The sequence below is a fragment of the Patagioenas fasciata genome, chromosome 15, assembly GCF_037038585.1.
Source record: "Patagioenas fasciata isolate bPatFas1 chromosome 15, bPatFas1.hap1, whole genome shotgun sequence".
NCBI classification, from domain to species: Eukaryota; Metazoa; Chordata; class Aves; order Columbiformes; family Columbidae; genus Patagioenas; species Patagioenas fasciata.
Window position 1 is genome coordinate 12,240,437 of NC_092534.1, and position 13,353 is coordinate 12,253,789.

The following is a 13,353-nucleotide window of genomic DNA, read 5'->3' on the forward strand; positions in this document are numbered from 1 at the left end:
GTTTTTCATGCCAGAGTGTCGGTAACTGGACACCATTTTCTCTGCGCTCATTTGCAGAACTGCTGGCAAAATGACTTTATTGCGCTTTAAGCCAAAGCTGCAAAATAACTTTTAGAGACTTTCTTTCCTTCTTTCTCCTCCCTCTAGTTACAACACAAATTTCAAGTCTTATTCTAACGCATGCTTGAAAAATAAATGTGTTTTGGCTTCGCTTGTTCTTGCATGTCGGGGTAGGGCTTTGTCTCCAAAGTCACTAACGTTGGGGGGGAAATGAAGAGAAAAGGTGAGATGAGAATATAAGTGCTTATATTTACTTTCTTCATGATGTTCAATAGCAGAGCTTACAGTAACTTCACTGATATCTGGATTAATCTTTAAAACAGAGTTAAAATATCTGTGTGCAATGGTGTTGTAAGCCACCCAAAATAGTGAAATTAAAACATCATTTTTCATCTCTCCCTTTTTCTCCTTTTTCCAGTGCATTGAACCAGGCCCAGCACGGGGTGACATCCCTGCCTGGGGTGACATCCCTGTCTGGTGTGCCCGGGAGCTCGGGGTGCTTGTGGGGGGATGTGGGATCCCTGGGTGGCCATGGGGCCCCAGGACCAGCCTGGTGACGGCACCGAGGAAATGCACATCCAAAATATACAGATTTGAAATACCTTTGCTTTTGGTCACCTTTGGTTTTGCTTTCTGTAAGCTTTGCAAAACCAAGTTAGCTTTTGCTAATATTTGCAGAAACCGAATGTACCATTCAGGAGGTACAAGTGACGATGTGAGCCCTGGAGACCCCTCTGCAGCTCCCGTTTGAGAAGCTAAAGCTGAATAGGATCATAGAATTGTGACAGTCCACTTTTTTTTGGCATCCCGCAGAGCAGGGGATGCTCGCTGCACATTTACTGTTGAGAAAAAGTCAAGGACTTTACAACACAGATTGTCAAGAAGGTGGCAGGCAGGTAAAATTCACCAGCCTGAATAATCCCAGTGACTTGGGCTTCAGGGTGGGCTGGAAATTTCTAAGAGCGCCAGAATTTCATTCCCCACACCCAGATTTACACTTAAACCTACGAGGCTCCCATTTCATTTCCTGAGGAGAAAAACACTGATGGGGGGCACAGTTTATACTCAGAGAAGAGCATTTTGATTTGAAGTTAATGCTGTTTGTATACATGCATTTTCATGTGTTGTCCTTTTCTTCCATTTTACGTGTAGATACCGTCTACAGAAAGAGAAGTGATTTGCCGTGAGCGGAGGGTGAATGGCAGCATTGTGCGGCCCCAGCTCGGCTCTGCTGGCTCTTGTGCTGGCGTGAATCTGGAACGGCTCTGCAGAAATCAATGAGATCAGGTGAAACCAAGACCGGCTTTTGACCCCTGGCTGTCAACAGAAAAGGCTTCTCAAGATAATTGCAGGAATACACAAGCGATAAAAGTTCCCCTTTTATTTTTGATGCAGAGAATAATGAATGTTGCTATTTATCTGAATTGCTCAGAGGTTCTGTTTGGTTAGAAAGAGGAAATTAATTCTATAGACCATATCCACATTCCTTCTGTGTGGTGGAAAAAGTCCCTTCCCATCCTCCTTATTATAATTTTTCCTGGAGTGATATCAACTTTTGTTACATTCTTTTTTTACAGTTGGGCATTCGGCTTATGGCAAAGAAACTGTTAAATGGCATTTTGATGACACCATTCGGCTTAAATGAACTTCCTCATGGGTGTATCCCTGTCCATGGGTTGACCTCGGGGTTTCTGACTTTTCCAGCTCGGCTCTGCTGGGAGATGTGGGGCCACCAGAGCCCTCTCCAGGTGGGATCCGGGGAATCTGAACAGTCTTTGCCTTTGGCCATACGCAGCATCTCCAGCCTCCTGCTTCATGAGCCCATCCCGCTGCCCCCTCCATCTTCCCGCGGCCAAGGCCGGGCGCTCGCAGGCCTTGGTTACACGTTGCCTGTGATCCGGAGGCAAAAAACCATTAAATATAAAAGAAGAATAACTAGAGACATGAGTGCTGTTTGAAACACGTGTTTAAGAACCGGGAGGGCAGTTAAAGCTGTTTTCAGGTGAGCGGGCAGACACTGCGACCAGTGTCCCTGGTCAGGCAAAACTCCAGTATTGCCCTATTTTCACCCTTCGAGAGCATGAAGTTGAGTCCAATTAATTTTAAGTCTGAAGGCGGATTATTAAGCGTGAATTCAGCAGCAGAAGGGCTCTGAACTCCCTTTCTGAGGGGGTGGGACTGAAAGCAGGGAGGTTCACGTCAATGAGGAACCCCAGCTGCCAGAGACCTCCCCGTCCTGTGGAGGCTCCACAGGGTTTTTGGGGGATTCATTAAATGGCACCATAATTAACAAAAAGAGAGGAGCTTCTCAGGACTGTGGGAGCCAGGGGTCCAGCCCCGATTCCATCTCCACCGCCCAGCTAAGCCAGGGAGGTGTCATTTTAAATTCACTTTATATGTGTTGTAGGCAGGAATTCAGGATGGCACCAAGTGGCAAGGGATGAGGCTTGGGGAGGGGAAGCCATTTCCCAAATGAGTCAGCAGGAGCTAAAAATAGAGTCCCCCCGGAGCCCAAACCACAGAAAGTGGTGCTTATTACAAATTGCTTCGTTCTTCTGCCGTCCTGCAACCCCAGCCTGGGCTGGAGCCGCAGAGGTTGCAGGGCAATCCCTGCCGACGTGACGTGCCGCGATACGGGGGATCACGTCTGATGGTGAACCCGTTTTTTTGGGAACAACAGGCCTTCGCTCAGCCCATGGTGGCTCTTGGACTGTGGGGTTTGTGTGGCAGAGTATTTGCAGAAAAGCGCAGATTTCAGCAGGGGGCTGCAGCCGAGCCACGGCTGGTTTTAGGTGGAAAACGAGTTCATTTTTTCGCAGAACCTTGCTGGACCAGGAGGGAAATGACAGGCAACGTCTTTCCATTAAACCACACAGTTTTCACTGAAAAAATACAGCTGTAGCAAAACTCAGGAAACAAACCTGCCCCGGCTTCTGCTGCAGCCGCCACCACGGTGAGATGGGAGTCACCGGTGGGGTGGCCGTTGCCACCAAACCTGGCGGTTCTTGCTCAGAAATGGTTTGGCACTTGGATAGCCGTGGTGGGCACTGCCGAAAGCCAGGCTTTGCTCTCCCTGTGCTTGAAAGAGCTGCCGGCATTGCTGCTGACCCCTATTAAGCTGTTCCCATATGGCTGCAGAGCTCAGCCATGCACAGTGTGTCACTGGCTTAACTGGAGTGTTGGTTTTGACCTGATTTAGTGAAGCCTGTGGAAAAAAAAAAGAAGAAAAAAATCCAGTTGGACACACTTATTTAAAGTTTAAAAGCCGGCTTCTTTCAGTTTATCTTAAACCAATTAGGAATGAAAAACAAGCCACTCCTAATCCAAAATAAGAGGGTGTCCCTCCCTGCCTCTGCCACCCGCTCCTGGGGCCGGGTTGGCTTAGGGGTGACGATGTGAAGCTGCGGGTTGGGGTGGGGATGTGGGGGTGACGGTCCCCGCACCCCCGTCCCATCGCGCTCCCCAGCCCCGCTGCTGCGCCACCATCGCCTCCCGCTCCCCCATTTGTTTGTGGCTGTGTGCACAGGCAATATTGTGACTGTCAGAGACGTGATATTAAAACGTTTACCCAAAATACCTCTGCCTGCCTTTCTCCTCCCCTCTCTCGTCCCCCTCCTCCTCTTTTTTTCTCTATTTTTGTGTGAATGTCTAAATTCCCAGCGTAGCGATGGAGGTCTCCACCCAGGAAAGGGTTAAGCGTTTTGAAAGGTCTTGTTTGAGGTAGAGTGAATTTTAACCACCACACACATAACGAATGCGAAACAGCCTGAATTGCTGGTGAGGAGCCAAGAGCACAAGAGAGGAGCTGCTGAATTTTAATGATTCATTATTGCATGGAAGGCCTTTGTCTTCCTTTATCCGGTGCACAATAAAAGAATTAATTGGACAGAAAATGGCAGGGCAAAGAACTGACAAGTCATTAAGGGGCTCTGAATGGCTGATTAGGTGCACATTGGGGGTGGAATTTCAACTGCACTGTTTCAGCAAGGGCTCCGGAATAATAATGGCATGGCACAGTTTATATTTTGTATGCAGTACCAGAAAGGCCTTTATGTCGGCATTGTGGTGCTATTTATTATGCTGTCTATTTAGTCATTGTTGGCATTGTGTTTGCAATAAGAATGCACAAACAAAGTTGGGATTTTTTTTTCCTAACTTCACGACAGCAAAATAATTGGGAATCAGAATCTCGCAGTGCCGATAGTTTTATGAATTTTTGTGTGTGTGTCCAGAAACCCCCGTAAATATTTAGACTTGCGATAAGTAGCTTCGCTTAGGCAAAAAGAAAGAGGAAAAGAACTAATAAACTTCATCCACTTTCCCCCATTCCCAAAGAGCCCCGTGCAGCTGGTGCAGCCCCTGCGAGCGCTGCGGCCCCGGCCACTTCCACAGCCCCACGCCGCGAGGATGCGGCTCAAGGAAAAGCAGCCAACTGGAATTATTGGTCGCTAGGAAGTTCATTGAACATCTCGCGCACGGACCCTTTGAGGCGGCTTCTGCCAAAGTTGCCTTGTTGTTGTTGATGTTAAGCAGTTGCCTGCGAGTTATAGGAAAAAAACCCCACACACAGAAGGGTGAGAAAGAATTAAAAAAACATATATATATTTTTAACCCATTATTAGCTCATAGTACCCAGGGAAAAAAAAAAAAGTATATAAATGAGAGGCGTGAGAAAGGGCCAGGCCCTGAGCAGAGGTGTGGGGTACATCAGTTTGGGCTGCTGCTTGGGGGACATTTGTCTGGAAATGAGTGGCTGGGACCAGTGCATCCCAGTGCTTCCCAGTGGATCCCTCTGCATCCCCATGCATCCCAGTGCATCTCAGTGCATCTCTGTGCATCCCAGTGCATTCCAGTGCATTCCAGTGCATCCCCATGCATCCCAGTGCTTCCCAGTGCATCTCTGTGCATCCCAGTGCATCCCAGTGCATCCCCATGCATCCCAGTGCTTCCCAGTGCATCCCCGTGCATCCCTGTGCATCCCAGTGCATCCCAGTGTGTTGGGTAGGTGTGATTTTGATGAGGAATGCTGTTTTTTTTTTCAAGAGTATAACAGATAGGAATAGCAGTTTACTGTCAGGTCTGTACACAGCCGGGTGCAAGTTTTAGGAGGTAAAAGGGAAACTTCAACGAACATACAGCATTTTTTTCTTGTTCCCTACAAGTGATTCATTACAGCCTGATGAAAATAGAAAGCTGCCACCTTTGTGTAACCTGGAGATTTTCACACGATAAAGATGATGTTTTAAGTTTCGCTCAGGAGCTGGCAGAAGATGATAACTTCGTTTCTCACAACCTCCTTCCCGTCCTGCATAGATGCACCTTGTCCAGCTGGCCCTGCAGCCTCAATCCTGCTGTTGTCTGGGGGGAGCTGGGATGCACTGGGATGCATGGGGATGCACTGGGATACACGGGGATGCACTGGGATACACGGGGATGCACTGGGAAGCATGAGAATGCATGGGGATGCATGGGGATGCACTGGGATGCACCGGTCCCAGCCACTCATTTCCAGACAAATGTCCCCAGACCAGCAGCCAAACTGATGTACCCCACACCTCTGCTCAGGGCCTGGCCCTTTCTCATGCTTCTCATGTATATATTTTTTTTCCCTGGGTACTATGAGCTAATAATGGGTTAAATATATATATATATAAATTTGAAAACGTGAGAGGGGATTTGGGTGTCAGGGAGATGGATGAGCTGCAATTTGAAACTTTTTAGGTAAGAATAAGTGAAAAGGAAAATGGGGTTATTACAAAAAATGCCATTCTCTGTAGAATACAACCCTTCTGTAATAATATTTTAAGAGGTAGTTAGTGGCACTCTTCATTCGGGAAAGCAAAGGCGTGCACGTCAAACAAAAATAAAATAATTAAAAAAAAGAGGTGGGAAGGTAGCTGGTTCCATTGGAAATTGTAATGCTCCTCCGGAGATTTCAGGTTCTTAACACTGTGAAAGGAGGAAAAAAGAATACTGTTATCTGTGCCCCTCTATTTGTGCTGCAGATGGGAAGGAGGCAACTGGGAAAGCTGTTGTTGGTGGCAAGGGGACATTGGGCAAGCTGGGACACATCACCACCAGGTCCCCCAGCCCCTGGTCCTGCCCCTCCGAAGCTCCCGCTGCTCCATGGCCACCTGAACCCCGGAAGGTCTGTTGGCTTTAAGAGCTTCTCCTGTTCACCAGATGGAGACGGGGATAAAACCAGACCCGAACGGACAAAATTCAGGCAGGAATCCAGATATTGCAGATATTCTCAACATTTGGGAGAAATCAGATCTGCGGGGGAGGAGCTTGGAGCAACGTCTGTCAGAACAAAGTCAGGTGAGAGGTTCAGAGCCAGATTCCGACCATCCCTTCAGAGCCGTGTGTCCAAGCCCTGGAATACTTGGCTGACACCCACGCCTGGTGATGGGATGCAGAGAAGTTAAAAACATATTTAAAGTGCTTAACAAAATTCCCAGATGGAAGCAAGTTTATTTTTTTAATGAAAATAACTTAACAAAACATCCGAGTAATAAATGTTTTGTGTTCTATTTCTGGGAATGCAGGAAGGATCTTCTGAGACCCCCCCCGAAAAAGAGAAACGCTAAAACAATCAGCCACAAATGTCAGAGATATTCAGATCTGCTTGGAAAAAATAAGGAAGATAGAAATATCTGCATGGGAGGAGAGCAAAGGTCTCTCTCAGGAGTGTCCTGCAAAGGCACGTGCAGGTTTGCCATGCAGGAGCAAACTAAAAAAAACCCCTCAAACCAGTGAAGCCAATGGGGTTTGTATAAAAGAACCCTTCCCCTGGGCTCTGCCAGCCTCTGGCCACCAACAATTGCAGTGAGACCCTTGTGTTGCCTCAACACTGTGCCTAGAAGTTGTGTATTTTTCCTCAATTTGTCTCACCTGTCTTTGAAGCCGACCTTGTTGGGCACTCGCCCGTCATATCATGAGAGATGCCATGGCAAGAATCATCAGTGTCCTTTCCCTTCTCCTTCCCTCATTTAATACTTCACTGCCTGTACCCAAACACCTCGATCTGGGCTGGAAAGAGCCTTATAGAAGCAACCAGCATATTTCAGCTCCAAACCTGAAATATTCTCTTTGAGCAGAATTGTGCCCCTATCTTTGACTCCACATTGAGGCCTAATACACTCCTGGTGCTGATGCTGGTGACATTTGTCTCATCTTAGTGTGAAAAATAAACTTTAAACATGTTTTAAAAGTCAGGGTTTCCTGGTTTCTGAGCAATAAATCCCTTACTTCTTGGACCCTGCTTTCCTAGTGATAAATTTCTACATCTTTGGGAAAATACACCCTAGAGAAAGCAGACAAAGCAGAAAAGGCTGTGGCATTGCCTGAAATGACATTTATATCTCGGATGGCGAAGCAGCCCAGACAGGACTGCCGTACAGATGCTTGTGGGAAGGACAGACAGACCCGGTGGAGCTTTTTTTGGGAAAGACAGTCAAACCAGGGCTGGACTGTGACCAGAAACAGGGACAGCCAGATCCCGACCGGGTGACCTCTCATCATCCTGCCTGGGCTCGGGGCACCCCGGCTCCCCTGGGAATCGTGGTTTCGGGAGGCTGAGAACTGGGGTGCAGAAGATGCTCCCCCATCCCTTTCCATGACCCACCTCCCCTGGGCTGCAGGATTTCCTGAGCTTCCACCCAGTCCTAACCCCAGGATACAGATCCTGAGCCCTGAATGGCTCATGCAGCATCTTTGAGATTTTCCCTTTTGCCTAATTACAGGGATTTATTTTTATTACTGCTACGGGCTTGTTTGAAAACCCAGTCGGCTCAGCAGAAGGCTTTCATGGGCTCTTGGATCAGAGCTAGACACTTGGTGTAGTTTTTCCTATAACGAATTATGTGTTATTTGCTGGTTCTCATTTAATTATTAAACAGAAGCTGCAGATATTAAGCTTCCAGATGCCTTAAAATCAAGGACAAGACTCAGGAGGTCCCTGGATTTCACTCCCCCTCCTGACAGAATGGTGACTTCACAAACTGTGAAAAACAAATCCGTGTCGTTATGTTACGGGTCCAATCCTCATGGTTTGGAGCCAAACAGTCGGAACAGTCAGACATGTTGAGATGGACTTTGGCCAATGTTTCTTCAGTCCAGGCACAACCGAGAGCTTAATGCAGCTCTGCGTCCGAAATCTGTTCTACCTGCTCGGGAACGGTGCTCACCGCGGCTCTAATCGCTTCAAACATTGTCGCTAAACGCAGGGATTAGGGAGGATTTGAGGCATCTGCTCCCTTGTGATCTCAGCTTCAGCTCTCTCAGGGTGTTTTATAAAGGTGAGAAACACTGGTGCTTTCACCTTAGTTACAACGCTTGGATATTCTTGGAGAATGTAGAAAATGAAGGTATTACTTGTCTTATTAGTCTTAGGGCAGTTTTTCTAGCTCAAGATGTGTCCTATGTGGCATCTTGGAGGACAGCAGGTGGGCAAGGATGCGGTTTAGGAAGCAGAAACATTTTAATTCCTTTAAGACTGTTGAGTTTTGCCATGGACTTCATTGGAGACTGCATGACCTTTGCAAACGGGCTTTGCCTCTACCTTAAACACTCCAAAAGTTGCTCTTAGTGTGCATCATCCTATACTTATGCCATGGCCTGACTCGAACCCAGAAGTGTTATTTTCCCTGCAAACCTAAAGCAGTGCACATAGGGGTGATTTCCCGATTGCAATGGAGCTCGTGGAGACTAAAATTCCTACAGATCTGTCTTCATCGTGGGTTATCTGGTGCTGTCTAGAGTCAGGTGAACTCTGCTTTGAGCCAGTTTGCTGGGATATGAGCAGTGGGACATGAACTGCTGCTCATAGCCCCATGGTGACGGAATGCAATGCCTTTTCCCACACTGAAAATAAGCAATTTCAGACCGAAGTGCTGACTTGCTCTTTGAATTGAATGCTCGACTATTCTCTGTAGGAAGAAGTGTTCATATGCAGGGATTTCAGAAGTAACTGAGTCCTGGAGTAAAATCTTCCCCCTCAGGACACCTGTCCCTCCCTTAGAAACGTGATTCAGTGCCATTTCTGTAGGTGTAAAGTTCTATAGCAGCAGTTAATATATGCATACTTCTGGGTTTCCTCATTACCATTTCAGTTGGCTCGTTTACATAATAACACAGAACAGAAGACCATTTGCATAAAATTAAAAAAAAAAAAATAAAATAACTGAATGTTGCTTTTATTTTGAAAGGCGCAGAGAATGAGCCTGTGAAGTTATTTATATCCCCGAAAGCACCAAGGAGGCTAATCGGCAGGGAACCGTGCTTTCTGCACAAAATGGGACTTGACCACTTCAATTTATTCATGAAATATTAGCTCACTTAGTGCAGGAGTGTTTTAAGCAGCTGGGTTGGAGCTGATGGGAAATCCCCTCCCAGCTGCAGCGGGATCAGCGCGCTCGGAGCCAAACAACAGCCAATTCCCCAGCTCCGGTCCCCACAGCACCTGAAGGGGCTGGGGAATGAGGGGTCTGCTCCTTGGTGACGGTCGTTGTCACAGAAATATTCCATTCTCCTCCAGCACTTCTGCCTAATGGTCATTTACCTAATCTGGGGGTTTTACACTGCCCCCCTTCATGCCATGATGCTCGGGCACCTTTATCTACAACCAAGAGCCAGAGCAAAGCTCCTCCTGGGGTTTCTGTGTTCCTTGTGTCCCAATTTCTTCTGCTCCTCCTAATTTCCATCACCAAATATTCCCACGTGAGCAGCCCTTGGCCGTCCCATCTGATGGGACAACATTGCTATTGGTGTAACAACAACATTTTGGTTTTGCAGCCATCACCCTTGGGCTTCAGGGGCAGGGAAAGCCGCGTGTCAGTGCTCAGCACAGCCAGACGTGCTGGGGTGGGTTATGTGGGGAAATGTGAGTCTGAGCAGCAAAACAAGTACTAATTTGGTATTCAAGGCATGTGCAAAATGGCCATATTTGCATGAGAAAGGTTTGTTGGGAGAAATCGCAGGCCAAATCCTGTTTTATTTTATAAGCCTCGGAAGATGCAGCATCTTTTCTGACACCAGGAACGTTACTTCTGGTTTCCACAAAGGTCATGAGAGCTGAACATGGCCCAGGAGTACCCAAAGCTCTTTATTACAGCAATTCCTGGTGAAACCATCACTAAAATTAAACTATAACCTCCTGGAACAAGCCGGCCTCAACATTTTTAACAATGGTGCAAATCCTTCTGTAGATTATTGGGGTGTGCAATACTGAACTTGGCAGGTTCATGCGGCGCAGATGGCCTCAAGGTTGGAAACACGACCCCGAGCTGCCTCCTCTATCTGTTCTTGGGAGGCTGGCTCTGGATTGTGGGAGCACTGGGGCAGAGGGACAATGGGACAATGCCTGTGCTGGGACGTCCCCGTCCTACAGCACGATGCTCTGAAACAAAGTCCCAGCGCAAGTGTGTGAGCAGCCGCCCTCCACCCCCCCGCTACGCAGAAAATGAATGTGCATTGTTGGCCATGGGTGTGGTGGGTTTCACACACTGAGCCTGCCAAACTTGGACTTTTGCCCCAAATATTCACATGGCCTTAATAATTTTTGTTCCCCTTTCCTCACACTTTTCCATGGCCTCACCAGGGTTGTGGTGGCTCCTCACTGCAGGATTGCCCGTGGTGGAGCTCCACGTGCCCACCCTGGGCAGGTGTTTCTGGAGCTGAACGCTTGTTCACAAGGAGCCATGTCAGACTGTTCCGTGGAAAATCCCCCAGCAGAGCTGTGGCGGGAAGGAAGAGAGGTCCTGCAGAGTCCCATTGAAGGTTCTTCATCATGAGCAAGATTTGGGAGAGCAAGATCTCCTCTGCTGAACGCCACAAACCATGTATGGCCAGCAGAAACCTCAGCTTGGAGATCTTTCACCTTTGTGTTTGGTCCAGAGCCCTGGTGGTAAATCACACTGATGGATGACACCTTGAAATCCTGCTCCCACAAGCCTGGAAGAGCATACAGAGGAAAGAAGACAATATTAATGCATAGCTTTGGGATGGGCTTGATCCTGCCCACCCTCCAGCAGCCTGAGCACAATGTCCGTGGTCCATCTGCTCACTCTCCCAGGTATTTGCTCCTCTGTGGGCCAGCCGAAGGCTGCGGAGTGAGCTGGGACACTCGATAAAATGGAATGTGATGCTCCCAAGAGTCCTACAAACATTGCTCTTGAAGACATAATGAGCCTCTGTATATTTCTGGTGTTTCCTTGTGTCCTGTACTTAATATGCAGAAGGAAAATGCTTTGACTTCACCGATTGCACTGGGATCCCTGCAAGAGTCTCTTGGCAGCACCCAGTGAGGGTGTCCCCTGTGCTGGATGGGTGTCCCCCTGGTTCCTCCGTCCCAGACACAAACTGAGCCAGCGGGGAATCCACAGCAGAATTGCATAGCTCACTGTTTTATAAACGTCTGGAAAACGCAGACTGAAATTGTGTTAGGACCTTTCCAATGCACTAATACATTGGAACACATGGATCATGCATATGGGAATAGTCCTGGCCCAGAAAGCACGGGTAAGACCCAAATAGCTGCTTGGAAGCTGGATTCAATAAAGGGCGATCCCTTGGAGCCGAGGAAGCAGGACAACCAGCCTGCTGAGACCCCAGCCTCGCTGCCGAGGATTTCGAGGCCCTTGGTGAGTGCTGTTCCATGACACAGGACAGATGCTCTGCCTGCTAATAACGAGAAAAATAGCTATGAACACTGTTAATTGCCAAAATGTAAACTCGCTTCTGTGGTTTGCAACTCCCTCTTCAGCAGAGGCTGCGGACGATACCAACTCTCCTTTGCTCTACATGCACAGTGTGGCAATGGAAAGCAAACTGGTGTGTTTGTAAGGCACCTGGCTCACCCCCCAGAACCACAGCGGGGGGAAGCACCTTCTCAGGAGTCTGTGTTTTATTGCAAAGAGCTGAAGGCTTGGCCAAGCATCCCGTGTGCTCCCCGTGCTTTGCACCCTGTTCCTGCAGAGGCGTAGCTGGGCGCTGAGCATCGCCCTGTGCACACCCGGCTCTGGGAACCCGCTGCTGATTTGCAAGGGAAATCACGGGTAAATAATGCTCATTACCCGGAAGGCTGTCCCCTTCCAGATCAAGTTCACTTGTTATTCTGATCAGCTGATAACCCTCATTTGCATATTTTTTTCTTTCTTCCACACTCCAGCTTCGCTATCACAGTTAAAACGGGTTTTTATTACTCTTGTTAATATTTTTACTTTGTGTGATCATCGCGACTGAAGGGTTTGCGAATGCCTTCATGCCTGCTGGGGGCTGGGGGTGGCTGGGGGTGTCCTGGGGGCTCTCAGCGTGGGGGGGCTGTGCTTTTGCTCCCCCTCAGTGTTGCCTGCAGTCCCTCACTCCTGGCTTTGCTGACTGAGCCGTGCAGGTCCACAGCCAGGATAACAAACAGAATAACACTTGTTTCTGAGGGTCCTCCCTTGGAGTTATTCCTAGCTGCTTGACCACTCCAGAGCAAAGTGGCTTTTTTTTTGCTGTGTCTATCTGCTTTTTCTTGTCTGTGAGGAGGGGTGTTAGAGACAACAGGCAGCACAGTGGTCTCTGCTGATGGTGGAGCCGCCCACTGCCTGCTGGGCTCTGGCCGGACCCAGGGATCTTCCCCTGAAATCATTCTCCCCTGCAGCTTTCATTCATTTTTAAAAGGTGACCAAAGCTGAATCATCTCAGCTCCCACAGAGGAGATAAGGAAGGAAAATGCCAGCTGATGTTGCTGGCTCTGAAGCTTCTTGAATGAGAAGGCACCAACACCTCATCCCCATCCCCATCCTCATCCCCATTCCCATCCTCATCCTCATCCTCATCCTCATCCTCATCCTCATCCTCATCCTCATCCTCATCCCTATCCCTATCCCATCCCTATCTCATCCCTATCCCATCTCCATTCCCATCCCAGTTGTTTGCCCCCACCCCCGAGCTGAGGGCTGCAGCGTGGGCACGCAGATGAGATGCAAAAGAGAGGGGCATGGATTTGCATCATCTGCTCAGTGTAGGGGCTGCTTGGAACTGCACCAGGACGGGAGGGAATTGTTTTACAGCTCTCTTGGTGGATAACTTCTCTGCCGCTGGGCCCGCAAGGGATTTCTGGATGAAGAGTTCGAAGGACAGGGACCTTAAAGCTTGGCCACCTTTGAAAAATCCTATTTGTGCAAAGGCACCTGTATCTATTGCAATTAGCTGGCTAACTTTTATCTATTTATTGCCTCTGTGAAACTGCCTGGATTTTAGCTGATTTAGCTCCCACGAGCTGTCTGCTCCCAGAGCAGTGCTGGG